The following is a 27,449-nucleotide window of genomic DNA, read 5'->3' on the forward strand; positions in this document are numbered from 1 at the left end:
ATGCTCACATTCCAATCCCTTGCCTGCTTCTTCCCTCTCCTGGGTACTGTTTTAAAACATGTTTCTTATCCTAGGCTTCCTTTTACATTCTTTAATGAGCGGCCGACTAGTCTCTTAACTGTCCTCCACATAAATGGATTGTTTTACATGAAGAGAGATCCCCAGGTATGTGTTAGAAAAGCTGTAAGCAGTTGCATGAGATGGGATGAGAGCAGAAATGTACTTCACCTGCTCTTAACAGCAAAAGCACCAACTCTCTGCAGCATTTAGTTTGACTCCCAATGAAAAGACCCTTTTAGCTTGTCGCATCTCTTATTCAGGGACTCATTTTCTGTTAAGCGTTAAAAGTCACTAGAGTGTGAGGATTTGTTCTAAGTCTTGCTGAGATATTACACAAAGAAGGTGCAGATCATTTCTGCTGAGTAAAGCCACAGAGGATGTTTGAAATTCCAATGCATCTTACCCCCATCCATCACACACAGGCCATCATGTTTTTTTCCTTCTCTTCATTACTTCCCTCCATCCTACTTTGCTATATATTTTTATGCACCTTTTCTTCACTATACTATAACTTAAAAACAAAACAAAACAAACAAACAAAAAAAAAAACAGTGTTAAATGCAAGTGAAGTAATTTATCTAAACTACTGTACCACTCTCCAAGAAAAATGATTTATGTTTATGTTACTATTCAACACAATATTCTCAGACAAAAATGACCAGTGGTGAAGTACATGTTTGAGATGACCAAATATTATTTTGAGCGTTCTCTACTAGATCAGGCCTCTCTCAAATGTTTGTCCCATGCATACATATAATGTCTCAAACATATATCCTACTTTAGGAACCCATTATCAAAGACAGTGCTGTTGGTGCCTGTACAGGCAATGACCTCATGTAATTGCAATGTAATGAACACAATACAGAGTCAGAGTCAGAAACTGCAAGCTTACATGCTTATGGATAGAATTGTATTACATGAGGGGAAAAGACATAATCTTCCCTCTTTTGGGCATTTAAACTGACCTCTGTAGGAGAACATGTCAACTCTCATTGACTCACTGTTTGGCACACTCAAATGGAAAAATTCTGAGGTCTCTTTATTCTCTAGTAACAATTCTGTTTAGGGTGAACAAATAATCTAATGTGATTTTGAAAAAGAACCACATCTTCAAAGTTGCAAGACTGAACTATAACATATAATAGTTGTAGTGTAACAAAATATGCCTGCTTAAATATCAGTGCATCTTTCAGATGCAATTATTTGCCTTTCCAAATAATTATACTAGGAATAAACAAACAAACAAACAAAGAGCAATTTGCTGAACTAATGGCTGAAGTCCAGACTCATACTAGCAAAATATAGTGTAATGTTCCCTTGGCAATGGGACAACAGAATGTTTTTTCCAGTTATGAAGAAATCCTTAGCTGTCTAAAGCTGCTAAGCCAAATTTACATAGCAACATAGAACAGTGTTCTATTCTACAGAAACACTACCTGCTGTTTGGAAGGAGTGCAGACATACCTCCATGCAGCTAGGAAGTAAATGACTTATGCAGCTCAGCTGACCTACAATGACGTTTTCACCTACAGCTTCGGGATCTATAAACTCTTGCTGACTTAAGACTCTCAACAAAGAGGTCATCCAGGTTGCGAAGGTAATTCTACAGCAGATGACAGTAATCTAAGCACTAGAGACAAACACGGCTTTCATTTCTTTGTTTCTCATCAAGTACTCCTGTGGATCTTCACTCAAAATACTGCAAATACAAATACAAATACAAATTTACTTCTTGAGCATCCATCCAGGATACAACATTAGATACCTAACTTAGGGCTGGGAACTTCATGCAGGGATCTAAGCTCCTGAAGCATTTGTGAATCTGGGCATTCATTGTCAGAAGTTCCATGGAAACAGTTATGTGGCCACAAACTTATCTGAAATATAGATCCTAGTGAAAAAATCAAAGAGGATGATTCATTCCCTGTGCACACTCATGACAAAACGTCAGTGTTCCTTGATGTTATTAGAAAGAATTTCAGTCTGATGCATATATATTAACGGATAGATGAGCTTAAAAACAACCTTGAAAAATAATCACAAATTTTATTTTTCTTCTGTTGTCTGATCACTAAAAAGCATCTTTAAAAATTTATCTTATATTGCTGAGATGAAGAAAACATGCCTTCAGTGATATTTGGTTGCTTCTTGATAGGTAATTATTTGTTCAAACAAAACAACCCAAATTTACTTCTCAATCCTTTGCTGCCATCTGTTGGCAAAGAGCACACAATGAAAAGCAGCCATTTGTTGACACGGAATAACAATAGTAGCTAAAATGAAATGCTTGATTACATTACATGAAATGCATAATTATTTCTGATTACAGTTGGATAATTGAGGCTGCTGTATTTTTCATCAGCAACAACCTTAGACAGAAAAAGGGTGAAACATGATGGAACTTAACAATCTCCAAATTCCCAAATCACAGAACACTTGAAGAGATTTTCTCACAAATGGGGAAGAAAAAAATCCAAAACAAACAAATCTTTTTGTTTGTAGATCTACAAAATGTAGCTAGGCAGCCTAGCAAATGGGTTATTTATTAATTATACAGATCTTTTCATAAATACAGCTTTTTCCATCTTTTCTCCCAGTAATTCTGAATCTGATCTAAATGAACAAGCACCAAATAAAAGGCTTACAAGAAAATGACTAACAGACTTAGTCAAGACTGTAAAACAGCTCTGAAGAGAATTTAAGTGCTGGTGAAAAGAATAATGCCAGTGTAGCAGATATGACTGTTACCAATCACATGGCATAGGCCACACAACACTCAATTGATCCCCAATTTCTAGCCATAATCATTAATGATTTCAGGACAGACAGAAAATGAAACAGAAATAGCCTCTGATCCTATCTGAGTCAAACAAATAAACATTTGTGTTTTACTTTAATAGACAAACTCTAGACTGAGCCCTAACAAACATAATGAAACAGTTAATATTGATGCCTGACCTCTGACATAGTCCAAGTCTTTGGTAATATTTTGTCTGATTATAAATTTTTAAAAATATTAGTTATTTAAATGTGACTGTATTTATCCCAATGATAATATGTAAAAGTACTTGGAATAAAAGTATATTGCTTGCAAAAAATTGCTAGCATTCCAGGTCTAGACATTTTCTAAGGCACAAGCTTGATGGATACATTAAGAATAAATTGAAAGAGACAAAGGAAATGGGTCAATTGGTTCAATTAGAAAAATCTGCTTAGTAAGTTTTTACAGTAACCTCAAGTAAAAGTTGTACTGAGGTCATGTTTTTGCACAGGCAGCAAGTCTTTTTGTCCTTTAAATACCATCTGTTAAACTCTGAATAACACAAAAGTAAGAACTTCATTGTCAGCAAAGAACTATACGTTTTAGTTTACTTTTTATTAACTTCAAAAAAGAAATTCCTCAGAGAGAAAAAAAATATAAGAGGAAGCTCTCCAGGTAAAAATCCCAGTTGATACTAGAGCTGAATAAATACACAGCATATTCAAGTTGGCACAAAGTCCAGGAAAAAAAGTTTCCAGTATTCCAGTCTTGCAAAAATTTTCCACACAACATACTTGTCTATACTTCATTTGGCTAACCATCAACAATTAATATAGAATACTTTACCCAGTGTCAGTTAATAACTTCTCTTAGCAGCTAATGCATCACCACTGTATCACTGCATGTAACCTAAATTTTAAAAGAAAGGTTCTGAAATACTAGGTGTGCTGTCATAGATATGCCTTTCCTCATGAGAAATTTACTATCAAAGGAAAATGTGAAATAATTGTTTATGGTTTAAAGGTGTCTTTCCACATGCAAAAATTCAATGAGATGTTCATTCCAGGCGTAATAAAACCTTTTGGACATTATAGATTTTAATTAATCTTTTAATTACAAGAAGGGAAATAGTAAATATTTTGTCAGTCTTTCTGGCAGATTTTTTTTGTGTTCAATGGTAGAAGCTGACACAATGAAGCTATCTGCAGACCAAGACAGCAATGAAATCTGAGATGCATTTTCATTTTCAACAACTATATTCATCAGATTCTTTTCTAACGATCAAGAGAAAATAGCCAGCTGTAAATACTTCAAAAGAGCAGTAAACAAGAAATTGTCAAGAGACCTTTTGTTGCAAATAATATTATATGCTGTACCTTTAAAATCCAAGTCCCAGTTTGTCTGTTCTTTTCTTTCCCTTTCAAATGCATGTATAAGGAAAAAAAAAAAAAAAAAAAAAAAAAAGTCAGGTTGTTTTTGTAAATAATTCTAGTTGTCTTTCCTTCTCCTGGTTTTATTTTTCATCTTGAACAATTACAAGGAGATCTACTATTCCTTTAGTTGACACCAGATGGCACTGAAAAAGATGAACCAGGAGAAATAGTAAGGCGTCAATTCATTCTGCTTTGAACCAGGTCTGAAAGCCTAGCACATAACTGCACTTCAGAACTATAAAACACACCATATTTGAGTTAATTTTGATAAAGCAGAATGGAGAATTAAAATGAAAGCTTCATTTCTGGAAACTTAGTCTTACCTCCATTGATATACTTTAAGGATAAACAAATAAAATGTTTTTTGCTATTATCTCCAATACTTTTATCACAGCAAGGTTCTGTGAAAGGCCAGTATAGATCAAACTTAAAGCTAATTGCTTGCAAATTAAAAATATAGAACATAAACCGGGCTGAAGGTAGACAAAGCACCTGAGAAAGCTTTTTGCTTTAGAATAGTTAAAGGCAGTTTTCAGACACAGAGTGGAAAATGTAAAAATGCTTACAGGATGTATAGGAATAATTGTGGCATCTTTAAGACTTTGACCAAAGAATTTTTGTCAACAATTCTCGTCTTAAAATTACAAACTATGGGAAGCAATTAAAAATACTTTGTATTGCTGATGAAATACAATAGCATTTTTCTGACTGTATTATTCTTCTAATTTTCTGGCGCACTGCAAAGCGTCTGCTGCAACAAGTCTGAAAGATAATATGATCTGAATGGCACAGTTGAACAACTAAGCAACTTGCAGGAGTGGCACTAAATGGTAATAATCTATTTCTTCAGAATCACTCAGAGGTATCACTGTTATCCCTAATATTGGCACAGGTAAGCCATTACTAATGTTTTCATTAAAATGTTGATATATCATCTGTTTTACTGGACCTTTTTTTTAATTTTTCCCTGCGTAGGCACAAAGCCTAGTGTAATCCTTAATACATTCAGGAATCTGCTTTAAAAAGGGATTGCATTACTGTCCACACAGAATGCCCAGCTTGTGAAATGCAATTAAAATAAAACTATTACCAATGACTATACATCAGTAATAATTTAAAAGTATGCATTTTAACAACCTCGTCATGTCTCATGAATTCAGTAACTGCTCTCTCAAGGCAGTTTTGATATATTCAGCAGAAAGCAAATTCTCTTCCTGTGAAACAGGCAGTTCACGTTTTTTATTTCACCATTCTACTATATAGACAACATAATTGCAAGAAAAACAGGATTGAATACACAAAATGCATTCTGTTGCAGGTTTAAAAAATAAATTTACCCATTAGGAGGTATTATCCTCTCTATGCTTGTATTGTTTTACTACTCCACAAATAATCAGAATTAGTGGCACAAGGATATATCATTTGAACTTTGACTAATGCATCTCATAGATCACTGTAGGCATGACTGACCAAGTCATTTCAGAAATATAAGAAATATTCTTTCCTTGGTATATGGGTTTTAAGAGGCTAAAATTGCCTACAAGATGTATTTACGACGCACATTCTTGTGATTGCCTAAAGTATGTTTTAAACATTAGTCAAAGATGATTAACAGATTTTATGAGCTATATGCAAATTTGTTTATCCATGAACTAAATGACTGAAAACAATTTGCAAATAGAAATATTTTGTTCCAGCTGGTGGTAAACAGGATGGAATTAACCCTTGATAAAACTGTGAGAAAAACGAACAGGAAAAAAAGAACGTTATTCTGCCTAACATCAAAATATTTAATTGCAATTAGCACCAGCTAAAATAACAACCACAGAGAAGAGATAACAATAAAACATTCCACTGGCTGAATGATGAAGTGTGTGAACAACATCACTAACCTTTATCTCCATTAGGTCCATTAACAACATATCACTCTAACATTCCCTGCATTCCACCAGAAAATAAAAAAAATGAAGACTCACAGCTTCAAAGCTCTGTGATCATGCAAAAATTCAAGGGAAGAAAGGAGAACAGATGAGTTTAACTAACTTGAAAAGAAAATAGAGATAGTAAAGAAAATAAAACAGTAATTCTATACATAATTTCCTCATTGTAAGAAAATTTATGGCAGATGCTTGCTTTCTGTACATTTTTTTTTTTTTCTTAAAGGTTAAGATATAAAATATTTCCATAATCAGACATACATCCCAGAAGCAATTAAAAAAAAAAATAAAAATCTAATTCTTCCTGTTCTACATCTGGTACCAACATACTACCAAGTACTTCAAATATGAGGCCACCAACATCTCTGGACTGCAATCTTCGAAACTGCCAAAAGAATGTGATTAACACTTCAAAATTTTATGCTATATTTTTCTTCAGGCAAGAACTTGATGTAACCTCATTTTCCCATCACAAACTCTGTGAAAGATAACAAACTACACTCCAAAGTATATGCAACAATTTAAATACAGTCCATTACAACTATCCTTGTCTTTTTGTAGCTCACTTAAATAATGCAATTGAGCACAATGGGCATCCAATCGCAATGTAAATTATTGAAAACACCAAATAAAAGACAGATTAACTTTTGGATTAGTAGCATTAAATAGAGCACAATCTATGACAGAACATGAATCCATTCTTTTAACAGCAATTTCACCCAGTATATTCTGGTACAATCATATCAATAATTTTAGCTAATAGGAAAATAAAATATCAGGTTTTGTACAAAATTCAAATTCACAGGATTTACAAACTTCCATAAATTTATGAGCTTTGGCAATCTGGTAGAATGTTTAGGATAAACATCTTTCATAGTGTCTTTATAATACTTGAGGGGGAAAAAAAAAAAAAAAAAAAAAAAAAAAAAAAAGATGATGATTAGAGATGCATCCTGAGGGAGAGCTGTCTTTCTACAAAGTATTTCAATATTCTTCCCTTAGCTCATATTCAAGGAATTGAAATTCCAGTGTAACATTAAAAAAAAGAATAACCCCACTTATTAACTAGCAACATTTCCTTCTACCCCTTGTCAAAACCAGGATGCTTCTGAGACTGTCAGGCAGGTTGCAAAGTTGTGGAATGTCCAAAGAAATATGCATATATTTCACCAATACATAAGAAAAATAAGGAGCAAAGTGTATTTATTTATTCTGTTCTTACTAGGGTACTAATCATATAATGGCCTGGGTTCAACAGGACCTCAAGGATCATCAAGTCCTAACTCTCCCGCAACAGGCAGTCTTGCCAACTGCTAGATTGATCAAGTATTAGGTCAGGTTGTCCAGAGCCCCATCCAACCTGGCCTTGAACACCTTCAGGGACAAGGCATACACAACCCTATCTTAGGTAATAATCTATACGTGCATGTAAAATATTCTAGTGGAAGAGCACTAATGTGTTACTTATTTCATCCATTAAAAGTACTCATCACGAGTAACTACAACAGGTGATGTCAGAGTGGCTAACACCAGAAATGCATCCATTTTCTCCCACTATGGATAGCAGTCACAATCCTTCCTCTTTGCTGCAATGTAGAAAAACTTACTTCCTTAATTTGTTCCAGCACAACAGGTAAAACAAAAAATGCAAAAGTCCCTTTGAATCAGGAGAAGGGTCCATTGTCCGGAAGAATCAACCCCACTGTGAACAAGAATCTTGTATGAAACTGTAGTATTTATAATATAAAAAAAGTCACAGTGCTATCACACATTTAATGAAGGGTGCTTGACTGATTGGCAGTAGGTAATAAAATATTTAAACAAATAAAAACATTTCCAGTGCTTATTTGAAAGCAACTGTTGTGAATTCTTGCTTAAAAAAAAAAATAAAATAAAAAAAAAAATGTACATACCCACTGTAAACCTATTTGGAGACCTCACTCCGGTAAATTTTTAAGCATGGTGTGTGTGACAGATGGTAGTCAGAAGGCCTTGTAACAAGTCAACTAATCAGTCTGCTAGTTTCTTACATCTCCAAACAATACAGGTGGCATTCTAAAATCTGCTCTGGCCCTTTCCCCCTATCAACTACTTACAAATGTTTCTCACCCAGTAATGTACTTCTGAACAAATTCTGTTGAACTGGAAAAATAAACTGATTTATTGGTCACTCAGTGGGAAAGGTTGGAGTTTACCTGCAGTGACAAAAGCTGGAAATATACATTGGTTTTAAAACATTTATTTCCATGAACAGTTAGAAATAAGTACTGAGTTATGATATGCAACATAGTGAATAGTGAAATAATAACTGCAGCCCTCTCACAAATCTCAAAATGATCCTCTTGGATCATTTTGCTTATGAAACAGTGGATCTGAATACAGAGGCAAATCAAAATGTCTGAAGCGGTCTGAAGCCTCACTATGAACATGGTTCCCCTACAGGTACTAAATGCAAGATCAAAGCACTTTGCTACCTCATGTTCTTCCAGAAACTAAAAAACCCACCTTGTAACCTTGGGACACAAAAGATTCCAAAAGATATGTACCGTAAATAGCCTGTTGACTTATACAGCAATAAAGCCATATATTAGTGATGACTCTGAACAGCAAATACACATTTCTGATCTCTGAAGCACAGAACAGTTAATGAGAAATATATCAATTTCTCATACATCACCTCTCAGTTTCTTTACAGAGCCATATCCAGGAAAACAAATGTCCAGAATACTCCTCTTCCTTATTACTACTTTATTAAACCCCAATTAATATAATTTTTGCACCAGTTCAGCAGAACTTGAGACAGTTATGCTGGTATGGATGCATTTAGTACAACTGATAACAAAAAAAAAGAGTAAATTTTACTGCAGAAGATATTCTGCCACCTACACAGGATTTACTGGTATCTTTATTAGATTACTGCAGTTTCTCAGTCTCTGTAAACAAACAAAAAAAAAAGTACTTTTCTCTTTTCAGATGTTTAATGTTCTTAAAAATGGTTGCAATGCTTTTTCATGCTGAGATATGTGATTTGCATTAATATTAATTTTACAACACACATGTTGATCTATTCAATTCTGAACTTCTAGTAAAAATGAAAAGCAACAGCACAAAACTAAAGAACATTCTGAGAAATAGAATTTGTCTTACTAGTTTTGTGTAAATTTGACAGAACTGCCCTAAAATCACTACCATAATCAAGAAATTACATACAAATAGGCCGCAGTGCCTATGCAAGACATGCTAAGAACCAATCTTCAGCTTGCACATAGCAGCACACTGAGTCTGACCTTGCCTTTTGTTTTGTTTTTTATTTGTTTGTTTGAGGTATCTGTAGAAATAAGTAAATGGAGACACTGTCCTTTCAAATTCATGGCACTTTTATTTTAGCACGTAACACAGAAAATTAAGAGCTGTGACTTGTGACCTTCTACTTGGGAGACGTTCTTATTTCCTTTTTCCTTTCAGCTAAGAGCTTGGAATCTTGTTTTACTCAGTTAATGCTTTCTTTACGGCAGCATGCATGTCTGAAAGCAAACAGGTGAATCCTTCTGAGCAATCAGATGGCAGATAAAAGATCAAGAGAAGTGATGGCATTGACAAGCTCAGGACTAAGTAGGACAGATACCAATTATGTGTGGTTGTGGTTTTTTTTAAAGTCATAGTTTGTACTGTGCTACAGTGAAGACTGTAAGTCTCATTCTTTTATTTTAAAATATGCAAAGAGTGCAAAATAAACAGAGGGAGCAGGCAGACATTGATTGCCAGATAGCACTTTCCTGGATTTTGAGATTACCGGGATGTGCCTGTGCTGCCTGATGGGAGACTGAAGGCAGAAAAAGCCAGGAGAATGACAGTCTACAAACAGTAGGATTAAAGTGCTCTGTGCTGTTAGAACTATAAAATATTTGAATAATCCTTCCAACATTGTAATGGAGAAGGAAGTAATTAGATTTCTTAGAAAATCAGTGTCTCTGGAATTTATATCACTTTCAAAAACCCATTAATGACAACAAACACAGGTTTATGGGAGGGTGGAGTGCTGGGACAGGTTTATTTTGTTTTTTTTAATTTTCTCTAAATACAATTTGCCTTTAAAAAAAAAAAAAAAAGAAAGGAAGCCAGATCTTCAAGTTCATCAATATACAAAATGCACTGAGAAGTACAGGCTTTAACCAGGTTATTTCTAACATGGGCTGTACATACATGCCACACCATGCCTTCCATTGCCCAATTCCCTGCTCTCATGGCATCGGCCTGACAGGCAGACTCCGCACTTAATCTTCTGACCTGATCACCAATATGCACTATAATAGAAACACCTGCTCACAGTGCAGGACAGGCATCACTGAATGAATCACAGATCACAGAATGACCTGGGTTGGAAGGGACCTCAAGGATCATGAAGCTCCAATCCCCCTGCCTGGCAGGGCCACCAAACTTCCACGTTTACGAGATCAGGTTGCCCAGGGCCCCATCCAACCTGGCCTTGAACACCTCCAGGGACGGAGCATCCACAACCTCCCTGGGCAGCCTGTTCCAGGACCTCACCACTCTCCTAGTAAAGAACTTCCCCCTAACATCCAACCTTAATCATCCCTCTTTCAACTTAAATCCATTTCCCCTTGTCCTGCTATTATTGGCCCTCTCAAAGAGTTTACTCCCCCTCCTGGGTATAGGTTCCCTTCAGGTACAGAAAGGCTGCAATGAGGTCCCCCACAGCCTTCTTTTCTCCAGGCTGAACAAACCCAGCTCCCTCAGAGCTCTACCCAGGACAGAACACAATACTCCAGAGTACACCCCGCAGGTTACATGTAACACCAGAAATTACTAGAGAAAATAAATTCCCTTTCTGTTGTGCAGCACCATTGCACATGCTGTCTTTATACAGAATTTTCTGTATAACTTAATGTATATATTTACATTCCTACTTGCTGAAGAAGCTATATTTTATTTGGAATTTTTGGACTACAATAGTTGCAAACATTAAAGAACTCAGTCTGAACCCATCTGGTTGACAGCAAGTGTCTCATTTCAGAAAAAGAGCTGTTATTACTATCTTCATAACTCAGCAAGGGGTAGATGGACAAAAATGGCTTCAGTGGCAACTTCTTCAACTGCTGGTCAATAGGAACTGCTGACAGTGTTTCAGTGATGTTCAGCTCCATGCCATCAGAGTAGCAAGACTTCAGGCAGTCACTGAAACTATAATTTTATTTGACATCACTGTTTATACAGATTAATTGTTGCTAGTTCCACATAACATTTCCAAAGTATTCATGAATGTATTACTCTACATCAGGAAGAGAAGCTGTGAGCAAAAAGATAGCAACAACATTACCAGGCACATTAAAGAAGTGATTCGTGACCTAACTGACTCTTTGTGCAGAAAAGTGCATGTGTCACCAGTTCTATTGTTCAGGTCTGGGAAATGGTGGGAGAGCAGCTCATACAGAAGAATAGTTTGACTTATTTATTTTAAACTGGAAAGCAAAGTTTTTCATAAAAGTTGGGCTGATAAAGAATTTGTAGCTGCTGTTGGGATGTGGCTGTTAGGCACGTATATCCGTGTCACATCACTAGCAACACACTTACTATGAGGCAATGCTAATAAAGGGGTTACTGGCATATTAGCTTCTTAATGATTCTGCCCCACGTTTCTCTATAGTTATGCAGGAGAAGATTAAGCACCTACAATAAAAATTTAAAATGCAGACTTCCACAGTTATGATGAAGATAATATTACCTACATTTTGACCAGTAGACCTTGACCAGACCACCTTTTATAGCTTCCTCCGTAATCCAAGTACATGATCAAAACATCCAAAGGCATAAAATTGATCTTTAACACTGGAAATCAATTTGTTTATTCATACAACATGGACTGCTTTTCTTTAACACTGTGTGTCTTTTAGGTTTGGGTGGGATCAGCCTTTCCTCCTTGGTATACTCAAAAAGCCTGCAACTGTAGAGAAATCCTAAACATCCTGACTGCAATGCTCAGGCCAGAAAATATAAATCAATCTTATTTTTTAAAATGTCAGAAAAAAAGACTGACTTTAGAGCTCACAGTAACTGACATAAATAATCCTGATAATTTTAATTATCATACTTCAACAAAAAGTCCTGAGTGCAAGTTACCAAATTTTTGCCAAGTTTAAGAAAAAGTCCATGTACAAGTGAGTTAGTGGCCTGCACACAGCGTAATGTGAAATAATTTAAATAAGCTGTTTCTCCCATTAAAGCGATGGTATCGATATATAACTAGAGATACCAGCAAATGTTTATGTAATTAATCAATAATGTGCTTTCATTTTATTGCCTTTCATTGGACATAAACAATCACCTGAGAAATTACAAGGTAAGAAATTCTTCAGGCCTAAACCCAAAGCAACTTCATTTACTTTATTTTGGGTGCATTAAGTGCTTAGTTATTCTTTCAGTTTCTATTAAGATATTATTGCTTCTTTACTGTCAGTAAAACAGTATGCTTTCAAGTCTTTATAATAGGATGCCAAAGGGACATCTGTATGTAGAACAAGCTGTTTGGTGTTTCCCTGAGAGATTTGCCAGTTCTGCTGAGTTCAACAAAACTCATGCATATGTATGTTTGTTCTAGTATATACAACACACTGTATTGTATTCATATTCAGTATTTATAAATATTCATTTGGGAAATTTCCATGCAAATGCCATTAGCAGTGGTCTGTCTTCTGCAAATAAGCTTCTAAAGTACAAATTATATTTGGAAGGTTATTACAGCTTCTGAAAGCAAAGGCATCTCAAGGATTCTTTACTTCTTAGAGGTAAAACCACAGTTAAGTGCCAAATTATACTGCTTAAAAATTTGCTACTTGAAAATGTGGAGTATATACCCTTGAAAGTGGAAAAAAACTACTAAAAATCTACATTTTACCAAATTAAGAGATAACAGCAAAAAGGACAGATGATTCAAGTTTGACAGATGTAAGAGCGGGCAGATGTGAAGCAGCCAGCTGAAGCTTCTAGCAGCTGAAGCGATGAGTGATTTTGTTTCCCCGGGCACACAGCAGAAGAAAGATGCCCTTCTGTAAAGATACTCAACCCCAGGTGAAGTACACAATTCCAAACTGTCAGTACTTACAGTTTCTTGTTCACATCACAAAACTGAAGCATAAATGACCCTAGGGAGTTTCCATTGATACTGATCATTACATTAGAGATTGCTTTAATCATTCTGTATTCGTGTCATGTCAAATTTCATCACTTTGACTGGCTTCATTTAGAAGTTCAATGTTCTAGTAAGTATTTCAACAGAAACCTGAAACTTTCCTGGCTTTCTCAGGGGAGCTCTCAGAAACATTCCTAGTACACCCGCTTTAAGATTTGATGGTGTAGCATTCACAGACATTTTCCTGTTCCATTTTTTTTTTAGGGTGTTTCTGTTCAGTAAAGTATACGCCAAGGAATAAGAAGGAATTGCATATTTGCACCAGTGAGAAATGCTATTAAGATAATGTAGAGAATATAAAATAATTTAAAAAAAAAAAAAAAAAAAGGCAGAGCCAGGCTCTCATTGGCTGATTTGGTTGTTACAGAGGATTAACCCAACAGTTTTTCAACCAGGAATATTTTGTGGCTGCCTCATCCTCCCCACACATGCAGCATCTGCAGTAACAAGAAATACACAGGACTTTCAAGGACTTTGCATGTTCCACTCTTCTAGGATAGCTTTGTTACTGATTTTTCTGCTCATATAAATAGCAAAACAGTTCTAATATCACCATAAACGCTTAACTCCCCAAACTTTTTCCAAAATTCAAAACTTTATCACCAGTGTTACAAGAAAAAGCAAAATGTCTACTGAGTCACTCTTGCTTTGATTAAAATTTGGAAATAAGAGTATTGTGGCTCTTTTGTTTAATTATTTAGTTGAATAATTGTCATTAATATAGCACAGTAATCCAGTGGCGGCTTATCTACACATATGTTCCAACAACAAAACCATTTGTGCTGTCAGCAAATGTTATGAATTGTGAGCATCTGTCTACATATATGCTCAAAAAAAAAAAAAAAAAAAAAAAAAAAAAAAAAAAGACATGGAATTATCACTGCATACTGTGCCAATGGAAGAAAAAAAATAAAGAATGAAAGAAAAAAAAAAATAAGGCTTAACAGGTTAGGAAGGCAGCAGAACATACTGTTGTGTTTCAGTGGTAATCCTTTTTGCTGGAATTGCTTTTGAATACTTAAAAATGCTTGAATGGCTGAGGCAGTTCTGCATGCCTTCTACTCCTGGCTTTGTTACCTATGTAGACATATATTTACATGAAAAAGGGATGCTAGTAGATTTGCATCATCCAAAAATAAATGTAAATACAAATCATATACACAAAATAAATGTCAATGGTAAAGTGCAAACTATTTCTGCTTTAGTGTTCTGAATTTTTCCAGAAGTTGGAAAAATTCACCTCATTAATCAAAGTGATTCACTCTAAAAATCCCTCATTTCTCATTAACACAGCTACATTTATATGGACACTTCAGTATTTAACTATGAAAGTAACCAGGACCACAACTGCCTGAAGCAAACTGCCCCGTTGGTGGTCACACTGTTCACCACCTAGCACACTCCCTTGAAGGCACTTCCTTCTTCAGCATCCACCTCTTTGTCTCCTCAGACGCAGAAATCTCTGACCATCCAACCAGCAGCTACTCTGTGACTCATCTGTAGGAGCTGTTACATGCTATTTCAAACTAGTTAAATATTAGTTCTTAGAAACTAATTGATTTTTCCTCCAGGTAGACACAGTAAATAGAAAAGTCCGTAACTCATTTACTGAGGAAAAGTAGCATTGCAAAGCTTGTATTTAAATTGTTAAATTGCATTTATATTGATAAACTTTTCTGCTTCAAACAAGACATTGCCTTCTGCAGACTTGCAATGAAATCATCCAGTAGAACCCTTATGGTAAATATTGTCCCTATGTTTTTGAGGATCTTTTTGGTAGTTTAGAATCCAAAACTCAACCTGGAAGAAGACTTCTGGAAAAGAAATGCATAAGCAGTATCTTCCAGTAATAAGGGTCAAGATAAAAAAAAAAAAAAAATTATGAAACTCATCTTTCTCATCTAAAATCTGTGATAGGTTGTAACGTTTTTTACATAGTTTCATAGCCACTTATGATTCAAAGTCCCAGATACTATATTACACCTATAAAAGCGGATAGCATAAAATTGCTTTATAAGGTCAAACACTGATTTGTGCCCTAACATATAAAAACTGTTATTGTACATACCAAATGGCTATTTTTCAAATATGGCAAGATTGTTAAAACATACAAGTTGTATTTTAGCCCTACTCTCAATATGGCTTTGATGCTTTCTGTAAGCTGTAATTGACTAAGGCAACAAGAATGGATCACTCCCAGAATAAACATAAGAGCATGCTGCTGCCATAAAACAAAAGTTCCAGATGAGAAACAGCCTACTATCACAGCTTAGGATAGCTAACCTCACAAGTAAGGGAATATTTGCACTGCAAATCTTTACTCCGGAGTAGTCTATGAAAATCCATAGATCCTTCAAAGAAACTAAGAAATTTACACACAGCAATGCTGTATGAAACAAAAACAGGTGGGTATAAATTATGTGGCTGACACTACAATGGAGAAGCAGTACACAAGTACCATGAAAATCTGAATGCTATCAGTGACGTCATGAATACCAAAATCTGATCTAGAAAAAACACCACTTCTGTTTACCAACAGCTCATACTGTGCCTCAGTGGTCTGAAAACCAAAAGTGTCCTTCATTAAGATGAGCTTTGAGATACTCTGGATGGAATTCTCTATGGGTGCATGAATTTGTTCAGTTGTTTGTGACTTAAATATGATCTACAGTAAAGCATGGACACTTTCAAAAGGTAGTTTCCTATAACATTTAGCAATTTAAAACTAGATTTCCCTTGATATCAAAAAAAGAAATAATTCAGTTGTTTATTTTTTTTTCTTAATTCCAAGCTATTACAGTTTGTAATGAAGCATAGAATCATAGAATCACCAAAGTTGGAAAAGACCTAAAAAACGATCCAGTCCAACCGTTCACCTATTACCAATAGCTCCCACTAAACCATGTCCCTCAACACAACATCCAGTCATTCCTTGAACACCCCCAGGGTTGGTGACTCCACCACCTCCCTGGGCAGTCCATTCCAGTGCCTCACCACCCTTTCTGAGAAGAAAATTAAAACAAAAGTTAAAAAGCAAACAAAGAGAATAAAGGTTTCAGATTTCTTGTCTTATAAAGAGTAATCCATTTTAAAGAAATAAGAATTAAGCAGCAATTTTTATAGCGTACTGTCCCCACTGGCATGATTAAACCATTGTGACTTTAGTTTTGTGGAAATGATCACTGCAGCAAACTGATATATAAGAGATCCACCATTCTAATGAGCTGTAAACGTAACCACAGAGAGTAAGTTTATAGTAGCTAATAACATTTAAAATGATACAATTAAAGTAAATATAGTACTGGTGTGCACATATTCTGTCACAAATTGTTTTGCTGGATAGGTAGAACTATGGAACCATCCATCATTATTCATATCATTATTCATTGGATTAGGAATTTAAAGAAAAATATCTTTACTTGAGAAGTCGGTTATTTTTGCTTACCAAAGAAATCATTAATCATAACACCTAGATATATAAATAAATAAATAAAAAGACAACATACAATTAATACCTTATTTATGGAATTATAAAAACTCACCAGACTATTGTATACTTGAGCCTACTAAAGACTGTGTACCTGTATAAAGCTAAGCACTTCGTGAAACTGCAGCTATTAAAAAAAAAAAAAAAAAAAAAAAAAAAAAAAAAAAAAAAAAGCCCAATTGGCCTTTATCTCTTTGCTTTGGTGGAATTCCATAAAGTCTTGGTCTAAATTTCTCAGAGCAAGAGGTAGAAATACAGAAATGAAATAAGGCAGTACTCACAGTGGGAGAAATACTGGTCTGGTAACAGATCTATGTATCAGCTCTGGACTAAGATACTTCTACAACAAAGGGGTTTGACATAAAGAGCAAAATATCTGGAGGAATACAGAATTCCAATGTTCATGCTTAGAGAAATGTATCACAAAGTCTACAGTGACAATATTCACTCAGAACTTTACAAGATCAAAGTGTTACAGTTAAGTAACTTCAAAACTGCAGTTTCATTCAATTTGACCATGGATGTTCAGCCTGTTCTTCACATCTCAAATGCTAATCACAGACAAGTATAATTGACAAGAATAGGAAAATACTTTTAAATATCTTGAGATTAACAAGTTCTGTTTTGTTCCAACTTTTTTCCATTCTTTTAATTGTTCGAAAGCGAGATATTTTTATTATTTTATTCACAGACATCTATGTGCACACTACATAGAAACAATCACAAGAATGCTGAATAAAGCAGATGGCATTGCAGTTACTAAGAAAGTCAAAAAGTTATTAATAAAAAGTTTAATTCCACAAGCAATTTCAAAGCTATAGTCCTCTCTATCAACTTTACTAAGCCATTATGTTATGGCAGTTCTTCCACTACTAACAACTGTATACTGTGGCCTGTAAACAGTTCATGCTTAATTAATTCCTTGCTATTTTTGTTTCCCTGAAGAACAACTCTAAAGAGTATCTCTATGAAACATAAGTATTTTAATTCAAAAGCGCACATAAAATTTTTGCAGATCAATTCCATGGAATAAAGAAAAGTTATCTTAAACATCATATTGTAGCATGAAAAATTAGCTTTCTAAAGCCTCAGTATAATAAGTGAAGATTTTTCTAAAGGAAAAAAGCAACCCTTGAGATCCAACACATCCAAAAATTGTTTGCAGCCCATAGCCAATGAACAACCCCATTATGCACATAATGTATACCTCCCCAGGGCGGTGGTTGAGTCACCATCCCTGAATGTGTTTAAGAGCCGCTTGGATGTGGTGCTCAGAGATATGATTTAGCAGAGGGTTGTTAGAGTTAGGGTACTACGGTTAGGCTGCGGTTGGACTTGATGATCTTCAAGGTCTTTTCCTACCTGAGTAATTCTATGATTCTATATATATTTGCAACATTGATTACACAAAGTTAGTATTATGCCCTTATGAATGTTATTTTTAGGGTTATATGCAGAAATGGTAATCCATTCTTCCCAAATCTGACTGCAGTCCAGAAAAAGACAAAAGCTGGAGGCTTAGACAATTGCAGACAGACAGAGAAATTAGAGTGATTAACATACCCTTATTCTGGCTGCCCTCACAGATTAAAACAAGGACAAAACCCGTCCCTTTATCTCAATGCGTTATTGGAGGCTATTATCGCAATTGAACTGTGGAGTGCTAAAGGCATCCTCAACTTCACCACCTACCTACAACATGCAGCCAACATTTGGACTGATAGACAACAATATAATTAAGTTATTTACCTCTGTGTGCTTTCCTAATGTGGGGAAAGCCAGACCTCCAACAACAATACTACCATTCTTATAATTTGAAAAAGAAAATACCCTTTATTTTAAGCTCATTGAGTATATTTTCTGATAGCAGCAGATGCCAAGAAAGACTAGAAAATGCATAGAATCACAGAACTGCTCAGGTTGGAAAAGACCTCAAAGGTCATCAAGTCCAACCACAACCTAATACTACCCTAACAACCCTCCGCTAAATCATGTCCCTGAGCACCACATCCAAACGGTTTTTAAACACATCCAGGGATGGTGACTCAACCACCTCCCTGGGGGAGCCTATTCCAGTGTTTAACAACCCTTTCTGTAAAGAAGTTTTCCCTAATATCCAACCTAAACTTATCCTGGTGGAACTTAAGGCCATTTACCCTCTTGGCCACCTGGGCACACTGCTGGCTCATATTCAGCCAACTGTCCATCAGTACACTAAGGTCTGTTTCCATCAGGAAGCTTTTCAGCCATTCCTCCCCAAGCCTGTGGAGATGCCTTTGTTGTGACCAAAATGCAGTACCTGACACTTGGTCCTACTGAAACTCATACAGTTTGCCTTGGCCCATCGATCCAGTCTATCCAGATCCCTCTGTAGTGCCTTTCTCCCCTCTGGCACTTCAACACTCCCTCCCAGGTTGGTGTCATCTGCAAACTTACTAACAGTATACTCAATCCCCTTGTCAACATCGTTAATAAAATTGTTAAATAGAAGCAGACCCAGCATAATTTATGAGGTTCAAGTTAAATGCAAATTCATGAATGTACAAAATATTATCGAGATAGTATTTGAAAATTTTTAAGAATATGTGAAGGTTGAAGGTTAATTATGTTGTACGTACCAGGTTTCTCCGAGTAAAGAGCGGACACCCTTTGAACATACTATGTTAAGTTATCATCGCTTTTCAGATTTTAAGGCATAATATTATTAGTAGGTCTGTTAATGTAAGAAGAACACCAGGACTAATTATATGAAAAATATTAATTGCTGTGAAAAAAAGTTACTAAATTCAGCAGTTGTTCTTTTTCACACTCCCAGCACATCCTAGAGTGGGCATCTCTTGAGAAGCAATTAGCTTTGTCAGGGTAACTGAATTCAAACAAAAACGTTGTTTCTTTCATATTAAGAAAAATAATTAATAAAGAAGTTATAGCAAGTTGTCACAGAATACCCAATTATTATAACGACAAACCATATCTCCCAGAACTCAGAGGAAGGTCTTCATAGCATTAAGGTGGCAAAAGACTTCTGTTCTTTAAAGTAAGAAGAAAGCCAAATGGCAGTGCTGCAACAGATTCAATGAAATTTTGAGCACAACAATATAACAGTAATACAAAACATACTTCTGACACCCATTTTTTGCATAGAAGATGAAAACCAGTTACAACTAAAGCTTTATATTTTACTTGGCATTCAGTGAAGCATTAATAGTAATGACTAGAATAACAAATTTTTTTGCACAATATGACAGTACCACACTTTGCATTGTAATGAAAAAATATCAACAGTGTTTCTTGGCAATGAATAGTGTCTTACCTCAGCAAACTTCCTGAAGTATTTTTAATATATATATGTATTGTAAGACAATTCTGAAGCTCAAATATGACAACATTCTTCTCATCTGCCTAGATATTTCTTGTATGCTAATTACTGTAATTTGTATACCTGTTATTAAGGTGACGCTTTCAAAGTGGTGTTTTATCTGAATGGCTCTTTACCAGCAGTTCCCAAATAAGGCATGGAAGCAAGCCCAACACGTCCAAGGTCACTGTTTGTGTGTCAGATTGCACTGATGGTTATAACTGTTGCTGTTTCCCACCTTGAGAGAGCAGGAAGCTAAAGGTAATTTGACTCAGCTGTCAAATACAAATTGTCTCTGGTACTGGTTGCCAAGTCCTTATTAAAATCACAATAATTAAAGCTATTAAAATTCCAAGGAAACAGTTAAAAAAATTCTTAACAAATAAGAGCTATTTAGTGGAAGCAATTGCCTGAATAGCAATCATTGTTCAAACTAATAGTAGAGTGCAAAATTGTTTATAATACTTAACTGAGAGTTTCTTGATAACAGACCTTTGTACAATTTTAACTATGAAATGTAATCACAGAAATTAGTTGTCTTCAACATTACACAGAAATGGAAGCAACTTGGTTTCTTGCTGTTTTCAAAGCTACACCACTTCTTATTGACACTAAGAAAAAAACAAAAAACAATCATGGATTACTTTTATTAACACAGGATGCAGGTCAAAAAGTTAGAACTAAATCAAATGAGAGTGAGAGAACAACAAAACTCTTCAACACTCACACAGCCAGTGGCATTATATTTTAGCAAGACACCATATTTTTCACCTGTAGAGTAAGAAAATAAAAAAATCTTCCTTTCTGAAGTTCTGAGGCCCACACTGTTACTTGTCTTTCAATTTACCATTCAGAACTGGGTTAAAATCTCCAATCCACAATTTACGTAGCACCGCTGGATCTCCAGCTTATTGAATGTTCCACTTGAGACATTCTTGATAAGACACCATTCCTGTTAAATATTTCATCAGATTTGGCTATTTCAGCAATCTTTATTAATTAAGAAAAAGCCTTCACAATGCTTGATTAAATTGTTCATAGGCATTTCAAATGCAAAAACAATCTCCCCATGGCTGGTGAGGCATGCAAGGAATCAAAGCATTAGTACACATACCAAATCAATAACAGAAGTAGCTAGGATTCTGGAAATCTCTGCAGTAGGCATTAAAATGTAAGTCTGTAGATGGCAGAGGGCAGTAAATAGCAGGCTCAATAGGACTGCTATCAATACTTTTGTTAGATGTGTGCATGCATATACTAACACAAATTAACTGGAAAACCAAATTTAAAATTCTTTTTTTATGAAAAAAAATGATTTTATAAGTTTTGTAAAGAGAGCTGCAGTGTTACCTAATTAGAGCACTGTGCTTCCTTGTTAATTATCCATTGCCATACCAGAAGCATTACTGCAAACTGAAAGCAAGAATTAGGTGAAGAGTTTTCCTAATTGGAGAGACAACGATCAAAGCTGTGTATTACTTAACAGGTAGACCAGGACACCGTTAACTGTCAGACAAATTGAAAACCTTCTGATAACCTGATTTTTTACATAAAATAGCAACTTATCAGGACTAGAATTGTGAAACAATGGCAGTACTGAACTTCTAAAATATTTTAGAAATATAATAGTTTTGACACGGAACTTCTAGTGTGTGCAAATTTGAATAACTTAATATATATATATATTAAAGGAAATGGATCAACTCTAAAGAAAGTTCAACTAATTCAAGTAAATTTTCTTTAGAGTATCAAGATAAGCAATGGAGTACTAGTTTTCTAGGTTAAAAATCCAACAAATGTCACTCCTACCACATTATAGAAAAGCTTTTACAGTTTCATACTGACTTCAAAGTCCGTTTGAGACTAACCCTAATAGCACTTCCAATCTTCACTGGGAGTTAACTATACATTTTACTTCTGTAACTTTCTCCTGATATGATGTTTCTTTCCAGAATACAATATATGAACAATATTTTAGCAGTCCTCCACAGTATACACCAGTGTCAGTGACAAGTTAAGTACTCATTTCTTTTCTTCAAAGTTTAGCCATAGTTAAGACAATATTGATTTTAGAAATACATACATATGAGGAAGAGAAAGACCTACAATATGACAGTTTCACTGGATTCGCAAATACCTACATAATAAATTCATTTCAACTGCACAAGTGATTGTTTCCACAAAGAAAGATTTATAATAAAAGTTTTGTTTCTACTAACATAATTGTGACTATCTTCAGAGAATCAAATTAACTATGCAGTTAGAAAAGTTTAAATATTTATGCAGCATTTCTCCCTTATCTCTGGTAGAATCTCAACATGCAAACGATATCAGTAATGCCATGAATATTTATACGTTGCTCAGCAAGTAGAATTAATGGAAATTAAACAATTCGTAAAGCTGGTAATATATGTCTGGGAACTACTTTTTCACAGATCATTCTTACATGGCATAAGCTGTGTCATCATGAACTCCAGAAATTATTTCTATTTTGCTGTCACATGTCAGTGCCTGCTCAGCACCTGGGGAAGCCTAGATTATTTAGTTGAAAGGAGCTACAAATATAGTCATTCAGTTATAGCCTTTCATAAACAGAAGTGACAACCATGAAGAAATTATTCTATGTTTTGTATGCAGCAAAGCAGACTTTCTTATTAGGGCATACATCCTTTAAGATTACAGTTAGCACGGACAAAATGATTATCTAACTCAACGCAAGAAAGAAAATAGATATTCTGGACTTGATATTAAAAATAGAGTAGTGTTAAGCCAGAAACAAAGCACCATGGAAACTAGCTTTTATGACACTCAAAGCAATGCTACAGTACTTCTCTTCAGAATTATTTATCAAATTTTTCACAATCTCTGCATTTTAATCACTTTTTGGAACACCTGAATTTGTTATACGCTGAAGTACTGCTGATCATTTCAATGAAAAAACACATCCTTGAAACATTGAATACAAATAGAAACTCAGTTAGACATCAGTGAAATGACATTCCAGGCAGGATTCACATGAACACTTTTTTGGCTTGTATCAGCCACAGTGCTAAACAAGTCATGTCTTTACTGGAGAACAAGGAGTACAGAGAACCACCAAAAAGAAACACAGAAGCTACACTTGTTCTAACAGTTCATTTAAGTTTTAACATTGTTTGAGGAGAAACACCAGTTTCTGAGTGCTTGACAATTTATCTTTGGTAGGTCTTGTTAAGGGCTCATAGAGCAACAAGCAATATATTTCTTCTGCATGCCCCCTGATTTTTAGCACATCTCCAAATATCATCCACACAACCTGACTACCAAAGCAAATCAGTCCAGAGAAGCAATTCTCCTTGCCCAACATCCCTGGGAAAGACACATGAATATTCATCTAGAATTCACAAGGAGTTCTGCAGCAGCATAGGTAGCTACAAAAACTCATGAAAATCATTTATTTATTTATTTTTTAATTTTTGAAGGAATCAAAATCCTAGAAATGAATATTCACTAAAGAAGTTTTCCAAAGTAGAATAAATATTTCGTTGAAGTTAGTTGTAAAAGTTGGTCTTCACTTTTAGTTCAGAGTTTCAAGAAACCCTGAGAAACTTCTTCCTGACTTGCATGCTAATCATTCCAAACTATGATGGTAAATTACTAGGCAAGGGTAGGATGCTGTTGTATTCATAGACATTTCTTTACCGACTTCTTTACAGAAAGGGTAGACACACACTGGAATAGGCTCGCCAGGGAAGTGGTTGAGTCACCATCCCTGGATGTGTTTAAGAGCCGTATGGATGTGGTGCTCAGAGATATGATTTAGCAGAGGGTTGCTAGAGTTAGGGTACTATGGTTACGTTGCGGTTGGACTTGATCTTTGAGGTCTTTTCCAACCAATAATTCTATGATTCTATGATTCCTAGCCTATGCCTCATTATCACAGCACATTATGAGCACATCTGAGCCTACAACACGAATCCCATATCCTCTTTAAGAGAATCTGCATTCCTCAAGCAAGGACATCAGTGCCAAATTATATAATGCTGGTAATTTGGAAAGACAGCTAGACTAAAAACAGCAGGTAGTTTCATATGATGTTACTTCACATTTTATATAAAACTTCAAGAAATGCCCATTTCCAAGAAACAAAAAGTTGACTGCACAGAAGGAAACACACCAAGAACTGTATTAACTGTTGCACTTGCTTATACCAAGAGATGCAGAACAGCAGTAAATTGTAACTGCTTTAGAAAATACCAAATGGTGCTGTAATGGAGATTCTAACCAAGTCGCTAGGTTAAATAACAAATGTGAACTAATGGTATCAGTTTGCCCTTAAAGATACATTACATGTTTCTTCCACCAATGAACACATTTTGCAATAAACTGTAGGGATCCTATATTTGGTATTTGAAAATACCACTTATGCCATTATCTTCTGACAGTCATGAGCACCTTATGCTCTAGATAACTGTGTTACCATTGAACTTTAAGTTTGGGTACGGCAGATAGTGCATTTTTGTTAACTGCACTACACAAGTTTAGTGAGATTTGCCATGTATCTGCATCTTGGCTTTGTTGAAAAGAACTTCCTCAACAACTACTCCCTGTGGACTACTGCAACTTCCAGCAGCAAGGAACTCAAATTTTAATACAAGTGCACAAAGCATAAGAATTGGATTAGTATTTAAATCAGTACTATCACTTCTATTAACAATACTCTATTATTGGCCAAAAACACAGCATAAACCTTCAGGAGCTGTCAAGCATGAGATATATTAGCAGTGCTAATGAGGGCTCAGTGGTAACTGTCACAAACATTTTAACTCTGCTACTTAAAGGTCTTCTCAGAGAGGACAATTAACAGGAAGGTTACTAAAAGAGCAATGCTGCTAACATTCTGTACTGTTTTGTTAGTGCTTCTACCACACAGCCTGACAGCAAGTTGAGTAATAGTCTAAGGTTAAGGAGAACGGATAACACAAACAGATGGATACATAATCATAGGAATTATAGTTCCTTCAATAGCTCATTTTGTGTAAGAGAAACATGGCTTTGGGCTGTGATGATTTTAGTACATGTCCATACTTAGCAATGCATTATAAAACATGAAGCAATATACTGTACTAAGTCTTTCTGCAAAACACAAAACACAAGCCTTCTAGAAAGCTAATTCTGCAACTGAACACTTAAAATAGGAAACAAGTCACGAAACAATACCATGTAAATTAAAGGAAAACCACAATTAAACCCAAATAGAAAAGCAATCAGTAGAGGCTGAAATTAGAGATAAAGCTGTAAACATTCAACTTTGTGTTTAGCAGTACTAAACTCAGGAACAAAATAAATAAAAATAAATAAGTTCAATTAACAACTACCTTATCAAGGGGCCATCTACCTTAATGTGCACTGCAGACTGACTGCTGGATACTCCAAACAGGCACTGTTCAGTTATACATTTTATACTTACTCTACAAGAGGAAAACCAGTTAAAGTGTCCTCTATAAAAATTCAGAGGTACCTAAAAACTTCATGAACACTAAGCTGAGCAGTAAGAGATTCCAAAGTCCCTCTTCAAAAATCAAACAAGAGATATAAACTAACACTCAAAAAAGAATGCCAATTATTCAGATAGCTCTATAAAAACATTTAGCATTTGATACAAAGCTCCTAATCTATAAAATTCCAAGCACTTTGCCTTAAGCTTGGATGCTTGAGTTATTAGCAACATAAATATCATGCAAATTAATAAACACTCAATCTGAAAGGTGGGAGATAGTATCTATTGGCCTACAGCAAAGATTCAACCTTGTAACGGTATCATTAAACAGTTAATCAATGGAGTTTCTATTGTCGTTTTTCTTTTTCCCCCCTCCGAGATTTAAGTATTGCAAAGTAACCATGAAAATCTTTAAGAAAGCAACAGGCATAATGAGACTGGCAAATTTGGATTAGAGGATGGGGTTGTTGGTGACTTCAAAACATGTAGAATTCATAACAGTTGGGAGGACAAATAAGAAATCATCAAAGATATAAATGGTTTTAAAACCCTAAACAAAGAAATGCCAGCATTGTACTTGTTCGTAACATTGAAATGACACCCCAGTGGACTTGGAAAACATAAAAAAAAACAAACAAACAAAAAAAAAAACTGTGAACATGAAATTATGTTATACTGTACGTAAAGTTCATTAGTACAAGAGATTTAAACCAAGAGCTTATTAAGACAATGTGGTACTCAGATAAATTATTCATAGTGGTATTGGATAAACTTTTAATAACCTCTTAAATGCATGTTTTGAGACATAATAGAATTACTTCCTGGCATTAGAAAGAGACATACCTGATGTATAGATAATCAATAGCTGACTATTCCTCAAAGGCAGACACAAAGCTACAGTTGATTTGGACTTTTTTTCCACTCTTATGTATTACAATACATATTCTAGCTGAATGTACTGAAAAAAAAAAAAAGATATTTCTCAAAAACATAAGAGGAATGCTTTTTATATGAGACAATAAAGAAGAAAAGAAGAAAGTTAAGTAACTTATTTATATTAATTTACACATCTTCCCTTTTCAAAATACACCAAATTCAGCCAGATCATCCTAGTTCCAATTCCAATCATATTTTATTATGATTCCTTTTATTTTTATTTTCATAGTATTTGTTTGAATTCACTAAAGAGGCAATACAAATGAATATAGTTATGAGTTGAAAAGTCCAGTTTATCCTCATTAACTCTCATTTGGATGTTACAGGCTCCGCCTTTACAAACTGTGCATTCATTGCTTTTTATGATTATGTTACGGTTTGCATACGGAGATGTGCAGACATTTGAAGACAAGTAGCACCTGTGCTTGTATTTAATCTGGAGTTCAAACTTAGATTTTGTTTCAACTGAAGTATAAATATTAGCACGGTTTCAAAATGAAACACAGTCTTTCAAACACCTGAAGACCTGAGGATGCTTAGAAATGTACTAGCAAAAAGATTCAAACTGAAAAACAAAATTCAAGAAGAATTAAGAACTGCTTCTTTCACGTTACTTTGACTGAAAGAGTACTTGACTGCAGTTGAGGATAAGCTCCATCTAAAACAATTGCTGTGAGAAGGAATACATTCACCTGTCAAACTCTGTGTTCAAACTGACATCCTAGGGAAAACAGTAAGAATTAGACATGCTACACAAGCATAAGCTTTGTCACTTCAAATGTTTTCCAAGT

The sequence above is a fragment of the Excalfactoria chinensis genome, chromosome 4 (genome assembly GCF_039878825.1).
Source record: "Excalfactoria chinensis isolate bCotChi1 chromosome 4, bCotChi1.hap2, whole genome shotgun sequence".
NCBI lineage: Eukaryota > Metazoa > Chordata > Aves > Galliformes > Phasianidae > Excalfactoria > Excalfactoria chinensis.